This window comes from Rhinopithecus roxellana, chromosome 17 (assembly GCF_007565055.1).
Source record: "Rhinopithecus roxellana isolate Shanxi Qingling chromosome 17, ASM756505v1, whole genome shotgun sequence".
In the NCBI taxonomy this organism is placed as follows: Eukaryota; Metazoa; Chordata; class Mammalia; order Primates; family Cercopithecidae; genus Rhinopithecus; species Rhinopithecus roxellana.
Window position 1 is genome coordinate 49,738,876 of NC_044565.1, and position 14,193 is coordinate 49,753,068.

A 14,193-nucleotide genomic window follows, 5' to 3' on the forward strand; every position below is an offset into this window, starting at 1 on the left:
GAAGTAAGTCCAAGTCCTCCAGGACCACGCAGGACCACAGGCACCCTTACCTCATGAGGGTGCCCACACCTCCTCTCCTCTCCTGGTCTACTCGCCCCTGTTGAGGATGAGGAGTGGGGCTGTGCTGCAGTTCTATGGGTTCACCAGCTGACCACATACCCACCAAGGACACTATTTCAAGAGATATCTCCCAGATGGAAACTTCCAATGACTCCAGAGTGATGTATCTTCAATACAAACTCCCCAACAGCTCCCCGCTGACACTCGCTACCATCTATGCTTTCATGTTCTCCTTAAAACAATAGGCTTAGTACTGTCTACTGTATAACTTAGTTCTCTTGTTTATGTTCTTTTTGTCATTCCAGAATAGACACCCCATGAGGGCAGTAGTTTTTATTTGCTTGGTTCACTATTCTATCCCAAGAATTTACAACAGTGCAAGCACAGAGGAGGTGCTCCATAAAAATTGGTCAGTAAAGTTTAATGGACACTCTAAAGCTTGCTGCCTTGGAGAAAGCTCTTGTAATAGCAATAAAAGGTTGACCACCTCTCCTGCACCAGAAGCTTCCTAGTAACAGGGATCATTTTAGGCCCATATAACATCAACTATTTGGTATAATGTACTACATGTAGAAAGTAAATATTTACTGAGTGGTGACTCAATAATGGCTACTAATGAGGTGTGATCCTCTCTGCACTGAAATTAAAATGTGCATTAAACACTGAATACAGCTGCTCAGTGTTGATTTGGTCCCAGTGAATTGATGTTAAAATGTTCAAAAGAACCATGTCCGGTTGCCTGTGCTTCCGTGGGGTTAACTCAAAAGGCATATGCAGCTTTCCCTCCCTGGGAACAAGGAGGCCTGGCTTCCAGCCCTGGGTCTGCCTTCTGCCAGCCCTGGGATCCTGGCACATCTCCTAAGCTCTCTGCATCCTTCTTTACTCATGTGGAGAATGATAGGGCTTATTTTCCACCTATAAAATCAACCGAACATTTAAAAACATTGTAATAACTTGGTTATAGTCTTAGAGAAAGCAATAAACATGGCTAATGGTAACATAAAATGAAGTAACACTTTTGAGAGGCAATGTGTGATATTTATTAAGGAACTTAAAATTTTTAAATCCCTGATCAAGAAGCCCGATTTCTGGGAATTTCATCCAATGAACAAATAATTGCAGGCATGAAAATGTGGATTACAGCATTGTCTATAACATTAAAAAGCTGTAAGTGCATGAATATAATATATTCAAAGGCATATCACACCAGTTAAAAAAAAAAAGAAGAATATGTGTTATAGAATGACATTTTGTAGGATTAACCAATAGCCTTTTGGTATAATTTTGGTAGGTGAAAAGTAAGCATGAAACCCATCTGTTAATTACAATGGTACTACAGACAAAGACAAGGACAGTACATACTCACACAAAATCATTTATGAGAGTGAGAAGTAACTGTTTTTCTTTGTGCAATATTCATATTACATACAAAGTTTATATATGAAATGTATATATAATAAATTTATATATATGAAATGTACATATATAGGACATATATAGTTATATATGAAATTTATATATAGTTTTACATATATGACATTTATATACACATAAATTTCAAAAACTTCTGCAAACCAAGGAAAGTTAAATTTCAAAAACTTCTGCAAACCAAGGAAACTTAAAACAAATAACAAAATGAAAAACATTGCAAAATGTATCCCAAAGAGTTATTCTCCTTAATACATACACAACTTTATAAACTGAGAAGTAAAAGAGCAACAACGGAATAAAAAATGATCAAGGAACAAGATACAACTCACACGGCCCTCAAACACACTTATAAGAAGAGAAATTCGCTCTTACTGTATCAAGATGCCATTCCCCAACTATCAAGTTAGCAAAAATTCAAATATTTGGCAAACCCTGTTGGGGAGGCTGTAGGTCAACCATCACTCACACACCTTCCTGGTTGGAGTTCCAAATGATAGAACACATGAAATGGGGACTACCTCAATATTTCTACCAAAGGTTTACTACATGTACCAATTGACCCAGTAATCCCACTTCCAGGCATGTGCCCAGTGGAGGAAGTTAGTCCCTGGGGTCTTGTTTGTAACACCAGAAGACTGACAACAACCCAAGTGGCAAGCTGTGGACTAAACCATGGAAGGTTTGCACAATGGAATACTGTGCCGCTGAAGAAAGGATGAAAATGCCTTCTATGCATTCAAATGGAAAGATCTGCAATATGTGTTCAGTAAAAAGAGCAAAGCATAGAACAGCATATATCCTATGATAAACTTTGTGTATTTATTTGTATTCACATAAATAAACACTGCATGGATATCCAAGATTCTTTTATTTTTTGAGACAGGGTCTCGCTCTGTTACCCAGGCTAGAGTGCTGTAGTGCACTCTTGGCTCACTGCAGCACTGCCCTCCTGGGCTCAGGTGATCCTCACCTCAACCTCCCAAGTAGCTGGGACCACAGGCCTGTGCCACAACCACACCTGACTAATTTTTGTATTTTTTGTAGAGATGAGCTTTCAACTTGTTGCCCAGGCTGGTCTTAAACTTCTCAGCTCAAGCAATGTGCCTGCCTCAGCCTCCCAAAGTCCTGGGATTACAGGCGTCAGTCAGCCACTGCATCTGGCCGAATATCCAAGACTCTAATTAAAAGAGTTACTTAACATGGCAAGGAGAGCTGGGCAGTGGAGAGAATGAGCAGGCACAGGTGCCAGTTGGATTCTCAATATATACCTTTAAAGAAGTTTGATTACGAATCACATGCTGATAGGGTTTGGCTCTGTGTCCCCACCCAAATCTCATCTTGTAGCTCCCATAATTCCCACAAGGGGTGGTAAGGACCCCGTGGGAGATGACTGAAGCATGGGGGCGGGTCTTTCCCGTGCTGTTCTTGTCATAGTGAATGGATCTCACGACATCTGACGGTTTTACAAACGGAAATTTCCCTGCACAAGTTCTCTTGTCTCATCTGCCGCCATGTGAGACGTGCCTTTCGTCTTCTGCCATGATTGTGAGGCCTCCCCAGTCACATGGAAATGTCAGTCCAATATAACCTTTCTTTTGTAAGTTTCCCAGTCTTGGGTATGTCTTTATCAGCAGCATGAAAACGGACTAATACACGTGCATATTTAAACATCACAAAGGTTTTAATAAAAATAAAAGCCATTATAATCATTCAGAATAAACAGACGGTCTCTAACTTCTTTTCCGGTCACAACCAAGCCATCATGCCTGCTCATTCTATACACCTATTTGGCTACTCAAAGAAAGTTAGGAAATGTATTTTAGTATTGTATACATTACCACAAAAATTCCAAATAATATTTTAATTAATTTTTTGTCTCTGAGCTAACTCGGAGTTCCAAAAAGGTCAGCCTATGTCAGCTCCCCTACATGTCTCTTCTTAATTTAAAATCTGAAATGTATTTTATTGTTAAAAGGTGCAACATCCTTGATGCATCTGCCTGTCAAGAGCTAAGAGTTAGACAAGGTTGGTCAGCTCACGGCACTTTGAATGTAAGACTTACTTTCACAATCAGTCAAGTCTGACTACTTTCACAGTGCCAGCCCTTCAGGGAGGCTTTTCTTTTTCCCATAAGAAAAAAAAAAAAAAGGCAGTGTTAATTCAAACAAGAATTATGCACTAATAATAGCTAATATGTATTAAGATCTTACTAGGTATACCAACTCATAAGCCACTTAATCTTACAATAGCTTAGTGAGGTGGTATTATTACCTCCCATTTGGTACAAGGAAACCGGGGCACAGTGAGGTTAAGAAGCTTGTTGACTATCACACCACCACGGACATGGAAACAGCATATGGATCTCCGTAGCCTGCAGCCAGCCCCATGCTCTGAACCACAATATTGTATTTAATTATTTTCTGAAAATTAGAATGCACGTGACACGGATGGTCATAAGGCAGCCATAATCTTGACAATGTGCAGAATCATGCTACAAACGCCATTCTCCCTTCTTGAGACATCTATACTATTCAGCACTCCTGAAGAACAGATATGCCTATAACTTCCACCCTCCCACTTCACAGGCTGAGAATGAGGTGGAGCTGGTAAATGACGAATCTAAGATCAATTAATGGGCATGAGTCATAGCCTAAAAAACTAGATCCTCCAGAATTCTCACTTACTCTTAATTTCCACATCCTTCCTCATGTGGTGAACAACGTGCTATCCTGAAGTCCAGTAACACCACAGACCAGAGATTGGTAAAGTCTACTGCTAAGGGCAAGATGGAAAACATTTCAGGCTTTGTAGGCCAGGGGGTCTCTATAGAAAAGACCACTCTGATCCTGGAGCACGAAGCAGTCAGAGATGGCACGTAAGCCAACAGGCACGGCTGTGTGCCTGTGAAGCCTTATTTAAGAAAACAGGCAGTGGGCCGGATTTGGCCCATGGACCATATGCTGACCCCTGTGATGGGTACTGACAATTTTCTAGGGATGGTGGAAATCCATCTCACCCTTCCAATCTTCTCCTTTCTCTAGTAAATATTGAAAGAAAGTTAGTTTTCCTAAAATTCCATTTCTACTCCAAAGACTTACGCCTGATGTGAAACCCTTTCCCAACCTCATCCTCACTGGCCTATCTTCCAGCAGACAGTGTGCACTGTGCTGCCGGGCTGGTCTTCTGAGGAGATGCCCATCCTGTACTATGAGGTGACCAGGAGGACCTTCTACCCGGGCCACCTTCCATCAGCATTTAATCTGCATGCTTGATGGCAATACAAGAGCCTTACATGCCAATACACACAGAAGAAATGGAGGAAGTACAATAAAATTAATCCAACTAGTCTGTGGTTGAACAGTTAATGACAATTTTAGGATAAGAGCCTAAGTCTCTTTATCCAAAGATCCTAAGACACCACGTGAGCCTAATATTAGACACGACATCCTAATATTAGACACAACATCCTATACTAAAAAGTGTGCAATCTTCTGGGATCAGAGGCTACTGAGTTTGAACCCCAGCTCAGACACCCAACCACGTGACTGTGGCAAATTGCCTACACTTAACACCAGCTCCAGTAACTAAGGCACCATCTGAACCTGCATTAGTGGTATATTGCCTCATTTAATCCTTTCAGTAAACTATGAAGCAGGCATGTTCGTCCCCATTTCACGGATAAGAAAATGAGGCTTTAAAGTTCCCCAACTTGTCCAATGGCACAAAATTAGTAAATGTCAAGAGCCTCGCTTCAAACAGAGGCAATCTGGCTCCAGAATCCTACTCTTCAAACCATAAATGTGACCGCCTCTTGGGCTTCAGGGGTGCTGGTGTCTACCATTATTGTAACGATTATCCCCCACCGTTAGAGGGCGTGCACCTTTCTAGTCAAGAACTAAACTCTTTCCTGCGGATCTTCCGCTTTGGCAGATGCAAGCATCTGTAGGTCCTTTTCTGTGGGAGTTTGGGCCTGGATGTGGCTCGGGAACAGAACGGCAGTCTTTGGCCTCATTGGGACACACTGCATCCCCGGGGTGGAACGCAACCCTGATACACAGCTGGCTGCCTTGTTAGCTATGATCCTGCGCAACATGTGCATCAAACAGTCAATCTCTAAGGTAAGATGGTTTATGTGCCAGAGAGGCCAGGAAGGGAGGCAACCAGAAAAGGAAAAGGATTGTCAAGGGGAATCTTCCAATCCCACAGCCCCACTCCAAGAAATAGCAATTAGCCTGAGGAACAACCCCCCCAGGGCTATTTCCGTTCCACCCAACCCACCTGAAAAATTATTCTAAAAAGGAAAAAATAAGTGATAAACATACGAAGCCATGTGCAGTTAAAGAGGGTAAGTGGCGGTTAGCATAAGAAGTTACATAATTTCCCCTTTGTAGCTAGGAGGAAAGTTATCTCCCAAAGTTTGACAGTTGAACACAGAAGTACAGCAGCATTTCAGACTGTCACTCAATCTTGCTGCAGACCTGCCTGGCAGATGACTGAGTGTGTGCCCACAATTTAGGCCTGGAATGAGGAGGAGGGAAAGCAGAGGAGGCAGACCAGTTAAAATTAGAATCCACTCTGCTGTTTGCTGTCGCTCTGGCTTCAAGGGAAATGGGTGGGTTTAGGTGGCTTCAGCTTGATTTGAAGTTACTTGTATAAACTTGTGGGCTGGATCGGAACCCTGGGGGAGACAGTAATTCCTCCCCAGGGGCCTGTGTGAGAAGAAATGAGACTCCCCTTCCAGGGCTCTCCATTCATGAACCAATCTGCAATCCCCTCTTTTTGAAAACCATTAAGAAAAGACTATAAAGGAAACTGCATTCGGTTCAAAAGAACGAAATCAGGAATCTAGAAATAAACATTGTATACTCTCTTATCCCACAGTAGAGAAATATCCCAGGTCCCATTGAAAAGTAGAGAAGCAGGCTTAGGTAACTGGAAACTGGGAGTTGAATCCATGCCAAAAACAAAGTGAAAGTCAGAACTAGTGAGAGCCCAGGGAGTGCCTCTGTCCAAGACTTCATCTGATACCACTCAGATACATGGCAAATCAGAGGACGGGATTCCAAGGCCCAGGTGAGCAGTGCTGCCACTCCCCACTCAGGTGCCAGAGCTGTCCGTGTCTAGAATAACTGACTGCCCCATGTTAGCAAGTTCCACACAGCTGAAGACTGCAAAAGAGAAGGGTTAAGGAAAAATCTCTCATTGATCCTGAAACGGCAGCGTGCTCTCTGCCAGAGCCCACCTCAGAATGCAATTTGTTATTCAGTCTTAACTCGCCCATGACCTGGTTTGCTACATATTTTAGTTTTGTAACATTTATTATCCTTCTGGCAGATATGCTGAAGAAGACTAGAATCACCTCATATACTAGACAGCCCTACCACTGGGACCCCACACCCTGGCCATCCCTACCATCCCTACTGGGGCTCCCAGTAGAAAGAAGGCAGGCCCACTCAAGGAACCAGACAACTGCAGGAATATTAAAGCAGGCAATAGTTTACAGACGTGGAAACGGAAAGGGACTCAGGAGAACGTGGAAAACTGCACACCCGTCCCAAGAGGACTGGGCATGGCTTCCCAGCCAGAGGTTACTGTCCAATCAGCTGGAACTCCTGCAACAAGGACAAGGCCAAAGAACAATGGGAAACCCAGTGACCACACACCACAAAGTAAAATGACATGGTCACTAAGTATTTCTGCTTTTCTATACTTGCCAGTTATTTTACGAAGTGTATGTTATACTTTGCAAAAAGAAAAACAAGAAAAATGTGTCAAATAAGGAAAGCAAGGTAAAGACAAGAGTGATTTTAGTGCACAAAATTCATATTCTCAAAGTTTAGTTTTACACATAGTCTGTGCACTCAATTTTGTGCAGGTCACGCTTTGGGGGCAACAAATTTGGTTCAAAACTTCAAACAGGAATGAGGGCTGCAGGAGAAAGGGCTAGGCCACCGGAGAAGCCACCGCATGGTGAGAAAAACACAGTCCTGTGGCTTGTGCAGAAAGAAGGTGCAAGTCACCACCTGATGAAGCTGGTGGCTGAGGGTGTGGACACTGGGACAGATCCTGGGCTCATTGTCCACCATAGCCTCTGCTCTCTGAGGAGACCTGGGCAAGTTCCTCCCTCTCCAGGCCTCAGTTTCCTCCTGTATAAAATGAGGAAAATGGTACCAGTTGAATATCCCTCATCCGAAATGCTTGGAACGGAAGCGTTTTGGATTTTGAAATATTTGCATATATCTGATGAGATATCTTGGGGATGGGACGTGTATTCGTCTGTTTTTGTGCTGCTGATAAAGACTTACCCGAGACTGGGCAATTTACAAAAGAAAGAGGTTTATTGCACTTACAGTTCCACATGGCTGGGGAGGCCTCACAATTACGATGAAAGGCAAGGAGGAGCAAGTCACATCGTACGTGGATGGCAGCAGGCAGAGCGAGAGCTTGTGCAGGGAAACTCCTGTTTTTAAAAACATCGGATCTCAGGAGACTCACTGACTATCACGAGAACAGCATGGGAAAGACCCGTCCCCACGGTTCAATCATCTCCCACCAGGTCCTTCCCACAACACATGGGAACTACGGGAGCTACAAGATGAGATGTGGGTGAGGACACAAAGTCAAACCATATCAGGACCCAAGTTTGAACATGAAATTCACTTTTGCTCCATATACACCTTATACGCACATAGCCTGAAGGTAAAATTTTATAAAAGATTTGTAACAATTTTGTGCATGAAAGGAAGACTGACTGCATTTTGCCTGTAATGCATCACATGAGGTCAAATATGAACGTTTCCACCTGTGGCACGGTCGGCACTCAAAGTTTCATACTCTGCAGCATTTCAGATTTTGGAATTTTTCCATTAGGAATGCTCAGCCTGTACTTTTATTAGTTTCCTGGGGCTGCAGTGACAAACGCCACAGACTGAGTGGCTTCAATGGCAGAAATGTACTTTCTCACACTTCTGGAAGATGCAGGAGCATGAGCAGGGTGTGGGCAGGGTCGGTTCCTTCTGAGGCTCAGAGGAAGGATCTGCTCCAGGCCCCTCTCCCTGGCTTGTCAGTGCCGTCTTCTCCCTGTGTCTCTTCATATCATCTTCCTTCTATGTGTATCTCTGTCTCCCAGTTTCCCCTTCTTATATGGACACCAGTCATCCCGGGTGAGGGCCTACCCCAATGACCTAATTTACAGTTGATTACCACTGTAAAGGCCCTCTCTCCAAATAAGGTCACACACTCTGACATACTGGGAGTTAGGATTCCAACATATGAATTTTAAGGGGACATGGTTAAGCCCATGACACCATTTAGAATAATGAGGATTAGGCCGGGCGCGGTGGCTCACGCCTGTAATCCCAGCACTTTGGGAGGCCAAGGCGGGCGGATCACAAGGTCAGGAGATCGAGACCATGGTGAAACCCCGTCTCTACTAAAAATACAAAAAATTAGCCGGGCGCAGTGGCAGGCGCCTGTAGTCCCAGCTACTCGGGAGGCTGAGGCAGGAGAATGGCGTGAACCCGGGAGGCGGAGCTTGCAGTGAGCCAAGATCGCGCCACTGCACTCCAGCCTGGGCGACAGAGCGAGACTCCGCCTCAAAAAAAAAAAAAAAAAAAAAAAAAAAAGAATAATGAGGATTAAATAAGTTAACAGATGTGGCACCCTACTAACAAGGCCAGTAATGGCATTGATGCACTACAGGAATGGCCATCATTATTGTCATCACTACTGACGTTCAGCCTCAAGGATGGGGTATTACCTAACCTACTAGCTACAGCCCTGGACCAAGAGGCAGTATACCTGGGTGCACCCTGAGACCACATGCTACGCTCTCGAGGTGCAGCTCTGTGCTACGCCCACAGTGTCCCTGAGCCCAAGACCTCATCTGACCAGCAGGAAGCCCCACATCTCACCAGCCTCTCACTACCACTGCAGGGACTCAATCGGACAGCCCGAACACACAACTGGGAACACCGTGAGCTCTGACCACCAGTCATGCTTGAGGAGGATGATGCCAAGAGACACTGGCAATGCCCTCACCAACTTCACAGTGCCTGCTTTGCCCTGAAGAAGAGTTGATGCGTTTTTCCAGACACTGTGGCTAAATTTGTAAAGAACACATTGACAGGTAATTCTGGGTGTTATTTTATATGGTAGGAGAAAAGGATTTGTTTTCTCAAACGTGTATGTTTCTTGTGATGAGAATAGACTGATCCCAGTAGGGGGAGCAAAGCTCTTGTCTTCAGGACCAGGCGATGGGCCAGCAGGCATGGACCCGCAGGACTGCTGCAGCCACAAGAACACATTTCAATTACTGGAGCCGTGTTCTATGTTCCCAGAATAAATCAGTGGTTTGTCCCAGCTGAGGAGGTAAAGAGCCATTAGCAAAGCCAGCTGCACCCACCAGGAGTCTGTTCTAACCTTGCCTGCTCTGGGCCCAAAGTGTTCACTGTTCCCCTCCTTCAACCAAAATAATATAAGAAAGTACTATGCCCACGTATTTTAACTTGCAACTCATCCTGCAGGATATTCTCTTTCTGTATTTTCAAATGAAAATATGGAACGCCAGAAGAGTTTAGAACATACCTCCTCTAGCCTTCTCAAGGGTTGCCCAGAGAAGAGAAGGCCCTTGAGAAAGGATCAGCAAGGACAGGGTGGCTGCCCACACCGGGCTGTTTTACATGATACCATTCTGGGAGTAATGAGCAGAAGAGACATACCATTCAAAAGCAACTAATGTCAAATCCCATGGAATTAAGAGTCCTTTGAAGCGGACACCACTTCCCCTACTCCACAGATATCAACAACTCACTGCACACAGTCACCCGTTTCTGAAAAAAACACTGTTCCTTAAAATGTTAATAGAAGGTCCAGGTCCACTGAAACACGAGTTCCCAAATCAAGTAGCTTAGTGCTTAGGGTGTGCAAAGATGTTCATAAACTTTTAATTCATTTGATATTCCCAGCGAGCTTTTGACTTTTCCCTCATTTTGCACATAAAAAAAAAAAAAAAAAAAGAAGTAGTCTATAGAAGTATCTTAATTTGGCTTCCCCAAGAGCAGACCCTGAGACAATGATTCCTATGCAAGTGATTTATTTGGTAGGTGAGTTTCTCGAGCTAAGGAAACAGTTGTAGATGTGAAGAAGTGAATGAAGTACAAGTGAAGGATTTACACTCCGGTAACTACTGAGGTTAATGGATGCTTAATCCCATAGAGGACTCAGTCACTGTCACACCCCTGCCTCATAGTTACCCAGAAGTAGAGAGCAGGGGCTGAGATCTACCAACTCTATCTCCCAAGACTGAGGGCTGCTCCAGGGCAGGCCACCACAGGACAAGGCTGAGGGGCTCCTCAAAGTCCCCATGCAAAAAGGGGCAAGGGTGGGGCACAATGGGGTACTAATAAGACCCTGGGCAGGTTCCCTTCACACTCATCCTCCTTCCCCCATAACCACTGGTGCCCACACGCCCCAAGGGAAGTTTTTTGTCGCAGATGACAAACGAACGGTGTCTTCTGTAGATGAAGAATTACATGTTTCACATAACATTTTCAAAGCTTGATTTGTAGTAATTTGTCAGAATAAACTCTCATTGGAGGAAGAATGACCTACATGCATAGTGATGGGTAAAATTCATTATCACACATGTACGAACTGATAAGAACCTTGACTCAGCAGGTGACAATGGGAAACTGAGAAGCAACGGCTTGCTGGGAGAGTCACGGAAAGGGAGAACATCATACAGGCATGGGGGATGGTATGTGGGGAGGAGGAGGAGACAAAGTTGTCTCCAAAATGTCTTGCGTGGATGGCTGTAAAAACTCCTGACACCATGAACCAAAGAACTAAAGCTAAAGCCAAGAGAGGAAGGTCGGTCGGGAAAACAAGCCTGTACAGGGGAGAAGCATGGATCTTCAAGGATCAGGAGGGCTCCCAGGTGGAAGTGGCCAGATGTGTAAGAGACCTGGCCATAGAAAATCCCATCAGGAGTAACACCAGCTCAAGAATCGTCTTCAATGCACAAGCTTGTGCTACTGCCCTAACCACGGACTTCCTAATTACCCTGTTCACGGAACACTCTGTTCGGTGATTATTCTATTAAAGTTGAAATGCTTCAGGCCTCCTGAAAATAGCCCCTAAATCACTCCTCTTCTCATACCAATATTTACCGTACTTCAAAATGCAAGACAGGAGGTTGTCATGGAAAAAGAACTTGGCTACTACTAACCTCTTAAAATATTCTTTTTATAGTGGGCTGCTTTAGACATTTGGTGACTGGGGATTTCTCCAGGAGCAATTCATCCTTCTCCCCAAACAAACCTCAGAGCACAGACTTTTCAGGTTCTGGGAAGACCAAAGTGGGTGACGCTGACCATGGCTGTTGAGTCTTCGTGTTACTGTTGTTTCTGCATCCTAGCTAGAAGGTGAAGAAAACATCCAACATTTGGAGACTAACTCAAATTTTAAAATATTCCAGTGTTTCTCTGGCCAATATTGTCATAATCATCCTCACATGGTCCATTTAAACCACCATTTCTTCTTACTGTGAAATACATGGGCTAAGACTTTGAAGTGCCTGCAAAGGTCAGGGTATAACAATTGTTGCTGAGTAAACAACTTCTCCAATGCTGAATGTGCAATTTTGGTATTTGTATGTGTGTTGCAGGGGCTGGGGGTGGGGTGTCTTTTTTCCTTTTCTTTCTTTTTTAACGGTACTAAACATTTAACTCCTTCAAACCTAAAACACACATCCTGTTTAAAAACTGAAAGCTTAATAAGTGAAAACCCCGATAAACTTAGGCAAATTTTCTGTCTCTTCACCAAATACAAACAGCATAGCAATCTAGAAGGTAAAAGAGACATTTCCTTTTAAGATGATAATTATCAAAAGCAATTTTTATAAATCTCGTGCCTATTTCCTTATTTACCTGGAAAGGATGGGAAAACAGCTTCATCCTGAAGATGCATCCTGAAGATGCAATCCCGTCCCATTTCCCCAAGCTCTGCGCCACCGCACCGGCCGCAGCTCCACACTTGCCACAGAGTCCCCACCCCACCTTCCCGCTATTTGTGCTTAGGTTTTGCGTTATGCCTCAGGCTTAGAAAAGCTTCTCCCTCTGGAAGGCACTGGTCCCTTAAACTCCATAAAGGCCCTGAATATACAGACATTTCTATAATTGAGTAATTGACAGAAAGTTGCTCTCCGTACATGTACATGTCTGGTGCTGTAGGCCCACTCACCAAAGAGCTTCCACCTGCCTTTGCATGTGTGACGGGGGCAGCTCCCCACCTTGCAGGGACGCCACTGCCTCCTATGATGGCCTCCGACACGCCCTCCTCGTGAGCTGAGATCGTGTCCTATTTTCCTGTTTTCCCTCCAGGCCCAGAAAAGCGGTGCCTCGTCCCAGTGCATGTGTCTGCAGGGGTGTTTCACATTTCTTGTAAATATCCTCATAACAGGCCCGCCAGCTATGGTGGGGCAAACATTTGACACTCGTTGAGTACAACTGTCTGTGAACAACTCCAAACGGGGCACCAAGCACACACGTGCAGGCAGAACTCCTCTGTGTGCAGAAATCCTAATTTTATACCTAAACTCCTTCCTACTGTGTTGAGTGCAAAACCATGCTCCCTCTTTCAAAGAATGAAAATTCACATGGAAAGCCAATGTGTTCTCTTGCTGTGTTTTGTTTTGTTTTTGTTTTCCATCTCTGCTACCCTTGCCACAGTTTTACTTTAACCTCATGCCTCTTTCCTGAGCCACATCATTACTTCCTTTACAGTTCTGCCTACCAGCTGCTGGAGTGGGCCAGGAGGGCAGTGAGGAAAATGCAAGACCAGGCTGACCCATTCCCCGCACAGCTTCCAGAAGGATGGTTCTCAAATGCAAAGCCACTCCTGGGCATACAGGGTGTCCCATGCCTGACTCTAGTTTGCGGCTGCTTGACAGGAGGGACTATATTAAATTCATTTTTAACAACCCCAGTTCCTCACCCAATGACTGTACATTCAAGGACACATGACTCAGAAACCCTGAGTTTTAACTCTAGATATGTAATTAACTAGCTAAAGACTTTTGCTCATCAATTAAACAGAGGAAAGAAGAAAGAGGAAAAGAGAGAGGGAGAGAGGGAAAAAGTAAGGGGAAAAGGAAATTTGTTAAAACTGCAGGGTTTGTTTGGGCCTCTTCTCTTGTAATAATCTTCTCTTGTAATAGTTCTGTCATTTTTGGAAATAGATTCAGGTAAATGGCAAGTAAGCAGACCTTACACATCCAATTACACAGACTCATTCTGAGAAGAGGAAGGAGGCAAGAAAAGGTTTAACTCAGAAAACAAAGTCACGAAGAATTTAATTGTGTGTTGAGGAATGTCTATGAGCTCAGAAAGTGACATGATACCGAGAGAGGTTCATCAATCCGTTAAGGAACAGGATGGAGCCAACAAAGAAGGTACATCGGATCAGAATGTGTTGCATATTAACTTTCATGCCCCCAAAATCATTGGAGATTCACTTATCTCTAAACGCACACAAACATTTCAACCCAGAGACTCCTTGCTTGGCCAGTGAGGATAAAAATCAAACATACATTTTTCAGGTATTTCATGTTCATGTTACCTGAGGACTCCTGATGTTACCTATGATCCTGTCTGTTCAGGCCTCAGTATCTCTCTGTGAAAAAAGGCACGATTCAGAAAAGAT

At 44.1% G+C, this 14,193-nt stretch overlaps 1 protein-coding gene across 5 annotated transcripts in view; it reads right to left on the reverse strand.

Moving 5' to 3' along the window:
* Positions 1-14,193, reverse strand: part of RNF144A (ring finger protein 144A) — a 158,406-nt gene that overhangs the window by 98,402 nt on the left and 45,811 nt on the right. The window contains exon 2 of one of the 5 annotated variants that reach the window (XM_030921266.1): positions 14,110-14,163. The exons of 3 other annotated variants lie outside the window; for them this stretch is intronic. The gene's annotated coding sequence lies outside the window, so the exon portion shown is untranslated. Of the gene's footprint in view, positions 1-11,719; positions 11,743-14,109; positions 14,164-14,193 lie in introns of those variants that run through there. One more of the 5 variants, XM_030921263.1, reaches the window with a different exon arrangement.